At 34.5% G+C, this 13284-nt stretch overlaps 1 long non-coding RNA gene across 2 annotated transcripts in view; it reads right to left on the bottom strand.

Moving 5' to 3' along the window:
* LOC118625796 overlaps window positions 1-13284 on the bottom strand; it is a 28922-nt gene that overhangs the window by 8310 nt on the left and 7328 nt on the right. The window contains exons 1-2 of one of the 2 annotated variants that reach the window (XR_004958726.1): window positions 2948-3040; window positions 2020-2080 (exon numbers count right to left, since the gene is read on the bottom strand). This is a non-coding gene — a long non-coding RNA (uncharacterized LOC118625796). Of the gene's footprint in view, window positions 1-2019; window positions 2081-2947; window positions 3041-13284 lie in introns of those variants that run through there. The other variant, XR_004958727.1, reaches the window with a different exon arrangement.

Below are 13284 nucleotides of genomic sequence, written 5' to 3'. Positions count from 1 at the left end.
CCTAGTCAGGGCACATACCCAAGTTGCCGGTTCAATCCCCATTTGGGGTGAGTGCAGGAGGCAAGAGATCAGTGTTTCTCTCTCACATTGATGTCTCTCTCCCTGTCCCTCTCCCTCCTCCTCCCTCTCTAAACTCAAAGAAAACACATCCTCAAGTGAGGATTTTTAAAAAATTACTTTGGGAAGTAATATGCAGAAAAAAAAACATGGAAACACAAATATGTGGCCACATTTTATTCATCATGCTAAAAACAACTTTTTAATTAAATCATCATGGACAAATATGACAAAGATTCTAGGAATTTTTTCCAAGATCATTTTTACCTTCTCCTTCAGCAAATTTGTCTGCTCTGTTGTGTTCTGAATGCCCAAAGCTATACTGTTAGTCCAATTTTTAGGACAAAATAACTATAAATTTTAAATAGAAAAAAAAGCAATTCAGCTTTATAACCATATGTATGATCTGTCTGAATTTTATAAAAGGGCTGTTACATTATTACTTATTCCTGTTATATTCTCAGGAGAAGAAAATACAATCCGCTAGAGCTCCTAATCCCCATACCTAAACCACATACATATTGAAATCATTAATTGAGGCATTAATGAAAACAAATGCTATTCCAATCTAAACTGAAAATCACTGCAATGGGAAATATTAACTTCTAATAACCTGTCAGCATTCATGAGTCTGAAATAATTCTAAATATATCTGACGTCTGGAAGGAAGACATTATTGCATCAAGAAGCTAGATTCCATCAACACATTTTGTCTCTCATTAAATTTCCTAAAACCTGGAAATACTGTGAAGCATTCTGAACTGTGAAAACACATTAGTCAGTGGAGGCACACTCGTCTATCCTTCTGATGAACAAGATGACTGAGTCCTGGAATACAAACAGGTTCCTATGGGCTTCCTGGATCTCTAGGGCCTGCCCAAAATCTGGCAAGCCAAACCCAAAATACTGCCTAAATAGAGCATAATGTTGTAAAACAGATCCCCAGAGGATGACTGTGTTTAAGTACAGACCCACCACCTTAGCAACATCAGGCCGAAGAGCTCACCAACACAAACCACAATAGCATACACCAAGATGGTTTGGTCCTTCAAGCCAAGATATGCATAGTCATAGCAGCATATACCTATGTGGTTTGTCTTGAGAGTCACCAAAAATGCTGATAAAGACAAAAACAGGTCTAGTAAATAAAATGTTTATTTTTAAAAATAAAGCCAAGATTATTAAAACTACCAAATTTTAGCTAAATTTTTTCAGCAAGAAGAGTAAATATAAACTTGATCGCCCACATCCTAACAAAGAAAAGGCTCCAAAAGAATGGAACAGAAGACAACTTAGAAGTAATGTGAGTCAAGTCAAATTCAGCTGCTGCTGCCTAGCAAGGCATGGCCATAGGGTTGGGATGGAGGAAGGAGTGAAATACAGTTATGAGGTAAGGGCTTCAGACAGAGAAAAGCCAAGCATTAAAAGTTGGGATAAGAAGCTATCCAAATAGACTGATGGTTGCCAGAGGGGAGGGGGCTTGGGGGACTGGGTGAAAAGATGAAGAGAATGAGAAGTACAGATTGGTGGTTACGAAATAGTCATGGGGATGTAAAGTACAGCATAGAAAATATAGTCAATAATATTGTAATAACTATCTATGGTGCCAGGTAGATACTAGAAAAATCAGGAGGAACACTTTGTAAAGTATATGATTGTCTAATCACTATGCTATACACCTGAAACTAATACAAAATAATACTAAATGTAGACTCTAATTTTAAAAAATTAATATTAAATAGAGAAAGAAAGAAAGAAAGAAAGAAAGAAAGAAAGAAGGAAGGAAGGAAGGAAGGAAGGAAGGAAGGAAGGAAGGAAGGAAGGAAGGAAGGAAAGAAAGAAAGAAAGAAAGAAAGAAAGAAAGAAAGAAAGAAAGAAAGAAAGAAAGAAAGAAGTTATCCAAACACAGTGGCTGCCCTGCTTTCCAAAGTCACTAGAAAACGTGGTATAGGCTATACTCACCTACATCCCAAAGTTAGTGAGCTCAACATTCAATTCCCAGCTGCAGCCTTCTCTTTACAGTCTAAGTGAATATAATAAAAGAAAAGATCAAAGGTAAGAATAGGTAGTCAGTATTTAGAAGCCATTCCCAATTTATTTAGCAAATTATGTCATTTACAACAAATTAATAAGGCATCCATCATTTATTTCTGGAATTCATTAAAATTGAACTATTTTCATACTCTGAAACTGTCACCTTGAGATGGGATGATAATTTCTTAAAATAATAAATTTTTCCTTTGGTCAACAGGTTTTAGTTTAAATGTGAGTTTATTAAAGTAGGCTTAAAAGGTATATCATTAGCCTTGGAATTTGGTGGGAGTTATTTTCAAAGATTTTTAAAAACTACTTTTTTTTTTAATGTATCCAAAGCAATGGCACTACTTTGAAAGTAACATATGTTCTAAAACTCAAGTACTCTGGACCTTTGAAGATGGCATTGAGATGTACTCTGAAACAGAGGTAGGATGATAGGCCACCTTCCAATCCAGTTTTCCATGCGCGACATCTGACAGACATGCTACACTGGAACTTCAGGCTAATGTTGGAACTTCACAAGCTCCTAAGCTGTATGGCAGTAAGAATTGTGGAGGACATCTCTGACTTGGAGCTATGGTCACTGACATTTAAGAACTTAAAATAAAAACCCAGCGCTCCCATTAAATAAGAACTGAATTTGCTAGTTCCTTAGACAAATGCTGATTGACCAGGGTCACAAAGAACAGAACCAGGGTGAACAAGGTGATATATAAATAAAATAGCAATCTAAAATCTCAGAAGAAGTGATGTGCTAAGTGTAATTTACTCTAGATTCCCTTTTAGGAAGAGAAACTAATTATCAGACACATTAAATAGACTATTCTCAAAGGCCATTCACCAAATTTCTCACTTTAGTATAAGGAACAGGATTGTTTGTTCTGAGAAGATAGATTTAAAAGGCCTTCTTAGGTATACTACTCATTAAGTCTTCTTTCTTATTTCTGAAATATAAAAAGAAAAATATTAAAATTTTCTTTTAAAATGATTTACATCATATTAGCTCACTCTACATGATAAAATTGCTTAATTTGTTGTTGTTGATGCTGTTGCAAATTGGTCACTAGTTCTTTCCATTTAAATGAATACATTTTCCTTACATTACTTGTGCATCTCAATATTACTGTTTGACATAATATTGAAATGGTGTTCCCATTAAGTAACTAGTCTAGGTAAGTTATTAATGTTCAGCTGAGATATTAGTTTATCATTTATTAATATATTTTTGCCATGTTAACACATGATAATATCCTTTATTCCCATTATTTTAAAAGTAAAATAATTGAGCAAATTTAATATTAAAATATATACATCCATTTTTATTTGCATGCATCAAGTTATAAAATATATGAAAAGTTTAGATACGAAGCTTAATTCAACCACACAAAATTCCATATAAACCTGGAAAGAAAAATTAAAGGATATTAAAAACTGCCAAAACAGTCCTAATTACGGGTATCTCTCACTAGAGCTTGGATTCAATGAGAACTAGGAATACATGTACAACATTCAGGAAATACTTCCTCAAAAAATGTCATATTACTTGAACTTGTCCTCCTGTACTCTTGGTTGTCTCAAATATTCATAATCATTTCATACTCTTTCATTTTTTGAAATCTTCAAATACCTTGTACCAAAAAAATATAAAAAGTAGTTGACTCCAGCTATGACTTCATTCCATATGTCTAAAGGTGCTATGATTTTCCAGTCTTGGGTCTGGCAAAATATATGTATATTCTTTAGTTCAATATTTTTGAAAAACAACTTTAAAATGAAAGAAAACTAATAACTAAATAGGATTAGACCATGTCCCATTCTACAGTAGCTGGAAATTTTTGTATTTTGAAGGTTTATACACATTCTCATTACTTCACTTTTTAAGATTTTTATCAGCTTAAATACTGGCTAGAACTACAGAGACCTGTCTTTCTACAGTCTAACTAACACCTGCTTAAATTTTACAAAACTTTCATTTCTACCCAGAGAGAGAATATGAGTCATTGTCGAAGCGGTATCTGTATAATGTCTAACGGTTGCTGGGATAGGTTTGTGGTTAGAGGAATGCTACTTAAAGCAGAGAGATTTAAAGTTGGATTCTCCTGAACAACAACGACACAAATAAACTGTTTTTTAATCAAGAAAAAACATTAGCCTCAGAAGGAAAGGGGGTTGGAGACGAAAACAGATAAACCAAACAACTTATATGCACATATACATAATCAATGGACATATACATAATCAGTGCAGTGAAGGTGGTGGGAGGTGCGGGGAGGAGGGTGTCAATGGGAAAAAAAAAGAGGAACATCTGTAATACTTTCAACAATAAGGATAAAACACACAATCACACAGGATATCCATTTCTAATTAAATTGCCTTTTAACAAGTTTATTATCACAGAACATTTTTTATAGAACATTTCAATCAAAAATCTTTGTTGTCCAGCCGGTGTGGCTCAGTGGTTTAGCATTGACCCATGCACCAAGAGGCCGCCAATTCAATTCCCTGTCAGAACACATGCACAGGTTGTGGGCCTGATCAGCAGTGGGGGCATGCAGGAGACAGCCAAACAATGTTCTCTCTCACTGATGTTTCTGTCTCTCCCTTCCTCTCTCCATGGTTAAATAAAGGAAAGAAAAAAATTTTTCTGTTGTCCCAGGGTTCTTCTGACAACTTTTAAAACTGCTATTAAAACTTATTCAACATTTGTGATCCTGTAGAAAGTATTTTTTGGACTAATAATTTGTGGCATCATATAAAATTCTTAATTTCCCTTCAAATAGTTTAATTCTTTCTAGAGTATTTGCAACCACTTCATAGAGTGATTAAAGAAAAATATATAACCAATGTATTTCAGAGTTCCAAATGCTAATATTAAAAAGTTTAATAAATTAATGACTAAAGAAGTAAAATAAGTGCAAAGTAACAGAAAGAAAATCCATTATTAATAATATGTTGGAAATTGCCAATTTTAATTTCAATTTCATTTTAATGTTTATGCTACACTTTTAAGAACATGGAATTAATACTTTTAAAGATATATTTCTTCTAATGTATTGTATTTGGGAGTAACAACATATTTCACATGTAAAACAAAGAGGTGATAGATTTCATCTCTGGGATAACATCATCTCAGTTACTACTAAAATTTTACTATGTTCAGAAACTTTCAAGACCATCAAAAAGCTTGCATTGCTAAAATCTAAAAAATTAGTTTTAGTGCACATTCCCTGCCACAAATTAAAATCTTATCCTTGCACTTCTCTTTAGTCTAAAATCAAGTTCTTCATCAACAAATCATCAAACAACAAGTGTTGGCGAGGGTGTGGAGAAAAGGGGACTCTAGTACAGTGCTGGTGGGAATGCAGACTGGTGCAGCCACTGTAGAAAACACTATGTTGTTACCTCAAAAAGTTAAAAATTGAACTTCCATTTGACCCAGTGATCCCACTTCTAGGATATACCCTAAGAAACCTGAAACACCAATCAGAAAGAAGATATGTAACCCCATGTTCATAGCAGCACTATTTACAATAGCTAAGATCTGGAAACAACCCAAGTGTCCATCAGTAGATGAGTGGATTAAAAAGCTGTGGTACATGTACACAATAGAATACTATGCAGCTGTAAGAAAGAAAGATCTCTTATTCTTTGAGATGGTATGAAGGGACCTGGAGAGTATTATGCTAAGCGAAACAAGCCTAACAGAGAAAGACAAATATCACATGATCTCACTTATTTGTGGAATATAATGAACTAAACAAACTGCTGAACAAAATTAACCCAGAGACATGGAGGTGGGGTACAGGCTGACAAGCCTCAGAGGAGAGGGAGTTTGTGGGGGAAGAGATAAACCACAGAACTTACATGCATGTATGCGTGACCAATGAACATAGACAACAAAGCTGGAGATGGAGCAGGGGGTAAGGGGAGGAGGGTGTCAATGGGGGAAAAATGAGAACCATCTGTAACAAAAACAAATTAATAAATAAAAAATTTAAAAATAAAATACAATCAAGTTCTTCCCCCTGCTAAGCTCCACCAGAAAATGCACTCCTTGGTATCTTGTAAGAAAATTTCTACATGGAAAAAGTTCTCTGACTAAACATGATTGACCCAGCACTGACCTCTAGCCATGAGGCAAGAAAAATTGGTTGAAATTTGGCTTAGACTGGATTACTTAACATATTAAAAGACTCTTGCCAGGCCGCTGTGGCTCAGTGGATTGAGCTTCCTCCCAAGGACTGAGAGGTCCTGGTTTGATTCACTGTCAGGGCTCATGCCAGGACTGCAGGTTCAATCCCCAGTAGGGGGCGTGCAGGAGGCAGCCCTTTGATGTTTCTCTGTCACATGGATGTTTCTCTCTTTCTCTCCCTTCCTCTCTCTCTCTAAAAAATCAATAAAAACACATTTAAAATAAATAAAAGACTCTTGTGCATGATGTTATTCAAATACAAGATACCAATGAAGCTATTAATTTGTTACTACAGTTTCTAAGGTGTGGGAAGTTCACCAATGATGATGCAAGATGGTAACATTGTTCATAGTCCATAGACAAATCACCACAAAATTGAGAAAGATGGAGCTGTAATTTACAGGGGTTGAAGATATTGAAAGGATCACTTCCTATAAACTCAGAATTGTAGTAATTGACTTGCCTGTTTCAACCCAGATATTTATTGAATATGAATGAATTTGTATTGTCTGTGCTGGCCACGTTCTTCCCAAGCAGAAAATGCAGTGAAAAATTTGTTAAGTAGGTGTTTTAAGATTTAAAACTAAATTTCCCCAAAATGACTATTGTTTTTCAACCATTTTTAAGATTATTTTCTTCAAGTAACTGTTCAAACTCCATCTCTGTAAAAGTTTTCTTATAAAGTGTGATTTAGTGAAGAAGGTAAACAGTTGTAGGAAGTGCATGATAAGAAGAAACAGCAAAGTTTTTAAATCCTTTGCCTTGAACCTGGAAAGTGTAAGAATAAGGAGGGGGGGTTGGTATGTTTATATCACTCAAAACATAGCAACAGCTGTTTTGCATCAAAGAAAAAGTTTTTAAAATGTGCTAAAAGCTGAATTCAAAATAACTAAATAAAGGTTCACCACACTAAATAAAGAGGTATCCACCTTTTCCAAAACTCAGCTTTTTAAACTATTATGTTACCTGGCATTGTTTTAATGTGACCATGCTCTAACATTTTAATCAGAAAAGATAAGACTCTTTCTGCCTTTGAAAAATTCAAAATCCTCCATTAACAGAGCAGCTGTGTATGATTAAGAATGTAAATAGGCTCAAGAGACTGATTCCATAAACAGGTCCTCTGTTTATGAATCACCTACCCAGAGACTTAATTTTAATGGAAACAACATTTCTTTCTAAAGCAAGAGATAAATTAACTTGCAGGCATACTACACAGGACAATCCTTCTTTCTAGCACTGTTGTACTGAACAAACCCAGGTTTCATTTTCTTTGCTTTAAGACATTTGTAACAGTTGACATAGAGTCAAGAAATAAGGGTTTCGCTGTTTTTCATTTTCTGGAAAAAGGAAAATATTAAGCTTGCCTTTTCATTAATAGGAACTTAAACTCCAGATCCTGTTATGGCAGTTTAAAGATCCTCCACTAAGGATGGATGCAGTATTATTGATGGTATAGGTAGAGTGCATTACCTAACGCTGTTCAAACCACAACTGGATGGACTGGTTCCATTTACCTGGCTCCCCTTGATCCAGATTAATGTGCTTGATTTAAATATCAAGATGGTAAAATAAAGCACAGACTCAAGATTTTACCTGAATCTGTCCAACTTCCAACTCCTGTGTACTTTCCACCACTGTGCTCTATGTCTACAAATAGGTAGCTGTCAACTGGAAATTCAAAGACCCTAGTTTTCATAAATAAAATTCCAAATCCATAATTAAGGGACATAAATTCATTTCAAATGTATTTCCATGCATGTTCTCTAATCAGCTTCCTCGACTGAATTCAAATTTAATGAACTTCTTTACTCTAGAATGAAAATAGGACAGGTTTCATTTCCTTTGCATTTAATAGGCTCTTGCTATGGTCCAAGCATTATTTCAAACACTGGGGACAGGGAGGCACATAGATCTCAGTCTCTGTCATTAACATTTTATTTTATTTATTTATTTATTTTTGGTACGTGCCCCTAGCGGGAACTGAACTCAGGACTCTCTGGTCCGCAGACTGACACCCCAACCGCTGAGCCAAACCGACCAGGGCTCTGTCATTAACATTTTAATGGCTGAAGATGTGAGCACTATTTAACCTTGAATAATTTCTATACGTTTCTGTTTTCTCATCTGCAACATAGGAATATTAATACTATTTGCAGGATTGCTGGAAGGATTTCAGATATCAACTATGTGTGAAGTCCCTATCACATAGTATGCACTCAATAAATTGTTACTATTACTGATATTTTCTATTTTAATTTTTTTTAACTGTTATATTTCCTGACATGTCATTTTGTTGGATGGAATTCCAAACTGGTGCAATCTGTGAATATGTTCTATAGTCATATAATTTTTTCAACCTTTGTACATTAAAATTAAATACAGAATAATCCTGTAGGTATGGATAACTTCAGCTCAGTTGTTTCAAATCTATGAAAATATCACAATTTACTTAATAACTGATGTCAAAATAGGGTTAAAGCAACCTACAGAATAGTAGTAAAGTTGGGTTTAAATAAATCTGGCTCTTTATATTTAATTTCCTCTACTTTCTGATAGAATGAACAGTTTTATTAGAAATATATATATATTTATATATATATATCAAGATGGAATCCACTCTAAGATGGGGAAGGGTGGAAAAAATGTTTAGAATTTTATTTATTTCGCACAAGGGACCCATTTCAAGTCAAAAATCCATTACTGTTTCTAAGTGAAGGACAAAGGTAAATGAATAAAAATCTGAGTAAAAATAATTCTAAGTTATCTGAAATAAGAGGCTATAGCTGAAGCTGAAGCTAAAGGTTAGTTAATTCCTTCTCACAAACATTAATATACTAGACACTGTATCACAAACTATAGTGCCCGGACATATGCACTATACGTTTTCCTTTTTGCCTCTCAGATGGTGTAATGTTGAAGGTAAGTGCATAGATTGCATTACTATGTAACTGGAGTTGGCATACTACATTGACACTCTTAAAAACATGTGTGACAATCAAAACATCAAGTTGTATACCTTAAATGTATGAAATTTTTATTGATGAATTATATTTCAATAAAGCTTTTTAAAAAAAAAATCTGACTATTAATACTTTCCTGAAGACCACAGGATATATAAATCATAAAAAAGAAAAGCAACCCAAAGAATAAAACTTGGTGACCAGAGTGAGCTTTAATAGTCATTCCTTAAGCTGGAATATAATATAAATGTATCAAATAAATACATTCTGTGTCTTAAACTTAGACAATGTTATATGTCAATTATATCTCAAAAATTATAAAAATTTTTCAAATACATTGGAATATAATGAAAATTAAAATACCATGACTAATGTATATTTTATCTTTTTACCACCAGCCTTCCCTTAAATCATCTATCTAAACACTGTACAGAAACCATACAACATGCAATCAACACCTCTACTATTTCCTTGACCTCGTGTAGACAAACCACATGTAGTGATAAAAGACACTCAATATAAATACTGACACAATCACTTAGCCACATTATCCTGAGTTTCCCAGGAATATCTGTGAATCTATCAGGTGTTTGAAATGTAATGGACTAGATTATATATTCAATTGACCCTCTTGACTCTGATTGCAGAAACCCAGCCTGGACACATTCAAAGGAAAGTGAAATGACTGAGGGTGTCCATGATCTGAGTACTTTACAAGTTTAATTGTTATGATAACAACACAAATCCATCCCCTTAACTGAAGTTTGTTTATCAATTTTCACTTCATGGCATTTATTCTTGTTTAGTGATATGCTTCTTTCTTTTTAATTTATTTTTGTTACAAATGTTTCTCCTTTTTCCCCCACTGATTCCTCCCTTCCCCTCCCTCCCCGCCCTGTCCCCAGCTTTGTTGTACAAGTCCATTGCTCATGCATACATGCATATAAGTTCTGTGGTTTATCTCTCCCCCACCACCCGCTCTTCTGGGGATTTTCAGTCTGTACCCCACTTCCACATCTCTGGGACTACCCCATTCCTCAGACTGTTATGTTCATTATATTCCACAAATAAGTGAGATCATATGATACTTGTCTTTCTCTGTTTGGCTTGTTTCACTTAGGATAATACTTTCCAGGTCCCTCCATGTCATCTCAAAGGATAAGAGATCTTTCTTTCTTACAGCTGCATAGTACTCCATTGTATATATGTACCACCACTTTTTTATCCATTTGTCTACTGATGGACATTTGGGCTGTTTCCAGATCTTAGCTATTGTAAATAGTGCTGCTACAAACATGGGGGTACATATATTCTTTCTAATTGGCGTTTCAGGCTTCTTAGGGTATATTCCTAGAAGTGGGATCACTGGGTCAAATGGAATTTCAATTTTTAATTTTTTGAGATAACACCATATTGTTTTCCATAGTGGCTGCACCAGTCTGCATTCCCACCAGCAGTGTACTAGAGTCCCCTTTTCTCCACACCCTCGTCAACACTTGTTGTTTGATAATTTGTTGATGGCGGCCATTCTGACAGGTGTGAGGTGATACCTCACTGTTGTTTTAATTTGCATCTCTCAGCCTGGTACTGGCACAAGAACAGGCGTACAGACCAGTGGAACAGAACAGAGAACCCAGAAATGGACCAAAGGCAATATGCTCAATTAATATTTGACAAAGGTGGCAAGAACATACAGTGGAGTAAAGACAGTCTCTTTAATAAATGGTGTTGGGAAAATTGCACAGCTACATGCAAAAAAATGAAACTAGACCATCAACTTACACCATACACAAGAATAAACTCAAAATGGATAAAAGACTTAAATGTGACTTATGAATCCATACAAATCCTAGAAGAAACTGTAGGCAACAAAATTTCAGACATCATACGCAGCACAATTTTCACTGATACATCCCCTAAGGCAATAGAAGCAAAACAGAAAATGAACACATGGGACTACATCAAATTCAAAAGCTTCTGCATAGTAAAAGATACAATCATCAAAATGGAACGACAACCCACTGTATGGGAGAGTATAATTGCCAATGATATATCAGATAAGGGGTTAATTTCCAATATATAGAGAGTGCTCATACAACTTAACAAAAGGAAGACAAAGAACCCAATTAAAAAATGGGCAGAGGAACTAAATAGACACCTCTCCAAACAGGACATACAAATGGCTAAGAGACATATGAAGAAATGCCCAGCATCACTAATCATCAGTGATAAGAGTCACTGTTATTACTTGTTTCAACATAAAATTACACTCCCCAAATGATACAGGATAGATTCTGCTCACAGAATCATAGAAATACCCTTACATTTTATTAATTTTTATAATTCCATTCAATGCAAGGTCATATGTCCTAGTACAGCGATTACCAACCTTTTTCAGCTCATGGCACACATAAACTACTAAAATTCTGTGGCACATCAAAAAAAAATATCAGACAAAAAAATAGGTATAATTTTGATTCATTCACACCGAACAGCTATTGCTGTGTTGGCTGTTGTCATTTTTTTTTTTTAATTTGACAATCTAAGGGGATTAATTATTAATTAATGTCAAATTAAGAGATTCCCCTTAGATTCTAAGGGGAAAAGTCAGTGTACTGCATGTTTTAAAAATTCTTGCCACACACCAGTTGAAAATCACTGCCCTAGTAATTCAGAAACAGAAGTCTAATTGCTCAATTAGCATTGCTCCACAGGATTGTGTAAGGGGTTAATGAAACAAAAAAATTATTATCTTTAGTTTCTCCTTAATACTGTCTCTTAGAAGTCCTAGAGATGACATTAAATTCTACTTCTAATTGGGAGGCGAGGAAACCTTAAGTAATTGCAAAAATTCAGATTAAATCTACCAATTAATTCCTTAAAAACTATTCACTTCATCCTAAAAATATAATTATTTTAATGTAAAAAATTAAAAGGCAAACTTTATAACACTCCCCTTTATAAGAATGAATTTATTTCTGACATTATTAGCCAATTATTTTTTCAAGTGCCTTTCATAAATGAACTTACTGAAGCTTTAATTTATTTATAAAATCACTCAAACAGACTAGAAAACCTAAAGAATATCATAATAATTTTCTATCCATTCCCTGACCACAGTTTGATGGAAACTTTAAAATGGAAAGTAGAGCACTTGGAATCTCTTTGTTTTAGAATTACAATTCAGGCTGAAAAAATAAAGAGGGAGTTCAATGTCAGCCATTAAATGGAAGAGAGTAACATGAATGCTTCCCTCTTAATTTAGAAGTATGCTTTCTTCTGATCCAATAGAAAAAAATATATATTAAATATTCTCAGGTTGCCCTGGCTGGTGTGGCTTGGTTGAGCATTGTCCCATGCACCAAAAAGTCACCGTTTTCAATTCCCAGTCAGGGCACATGCCCAGGTTGCAGGTTTAGTCCCCAGTCAGGGTACATAGGGGAAGCAACGAATAGATGTTTCTCCCTCACATTGATGTTTCTCTCTCTCTTCTCTTCTCTTCTCTTCTCTTCTCTTCTCTTCTCTTCTCTTCTCTTCTCTTCTCTTCTCTCTCTCTTTCTCTCTCCTTTTCCCCTCCTCTCTCAAAAAATCAATAAAAAACATATTTCTCCCCCTCAGGCCAAACTTGCAACAACATTTTTAAAGACATCCACATATGTCCCAGTAAATAACATCACTTATTTCCATGTAACTAAGACTGTAGTGTCAAGACCAAAAGATGTATGATTTAAGAATAAAACAAATATTAAAACCAGAAGTAGAAATTTTAACTTGTTTTTATAAAATAGTAAAATAGTATTATGTATCTAAAAAACAGCTACTGAAACACTTCCATCAGTGATTCAAAAAGCTAGACAAAATAACATGGAATTTAATTTTTGAACATAAGTTTCTCCATGAATTTGGTTTTACTTTTTGAAGAAAATACTATATTGATAATTCAATCATTTCTGTTATATTTGCTATATACTAGGGCTATCATTTAGCGAAGTTGGCCATTAATAAAGGCCAAATTAATTAATTACCAATACATTA

Source organism: Molossus molossus, unplaced genomic scaffold (genome assembly GCF_014108415.1).
Source record: "Molossus molossus isolate mMolMol1 unplaced genomic scaffold, mMolMol1.p scaffold_m16_p_11, whole genome shotgun sequence".
Lineage (NCBI taxonomy): Eukaryota > Metazoa > Chordata > Mammalia > Chiroptera > Molossidae > Molossus > Molossus molossus.
Note: the sequence above shows the minus strand (reverse complement) of the source record. Positions and strands in the feature narration are given on the sequence as shown.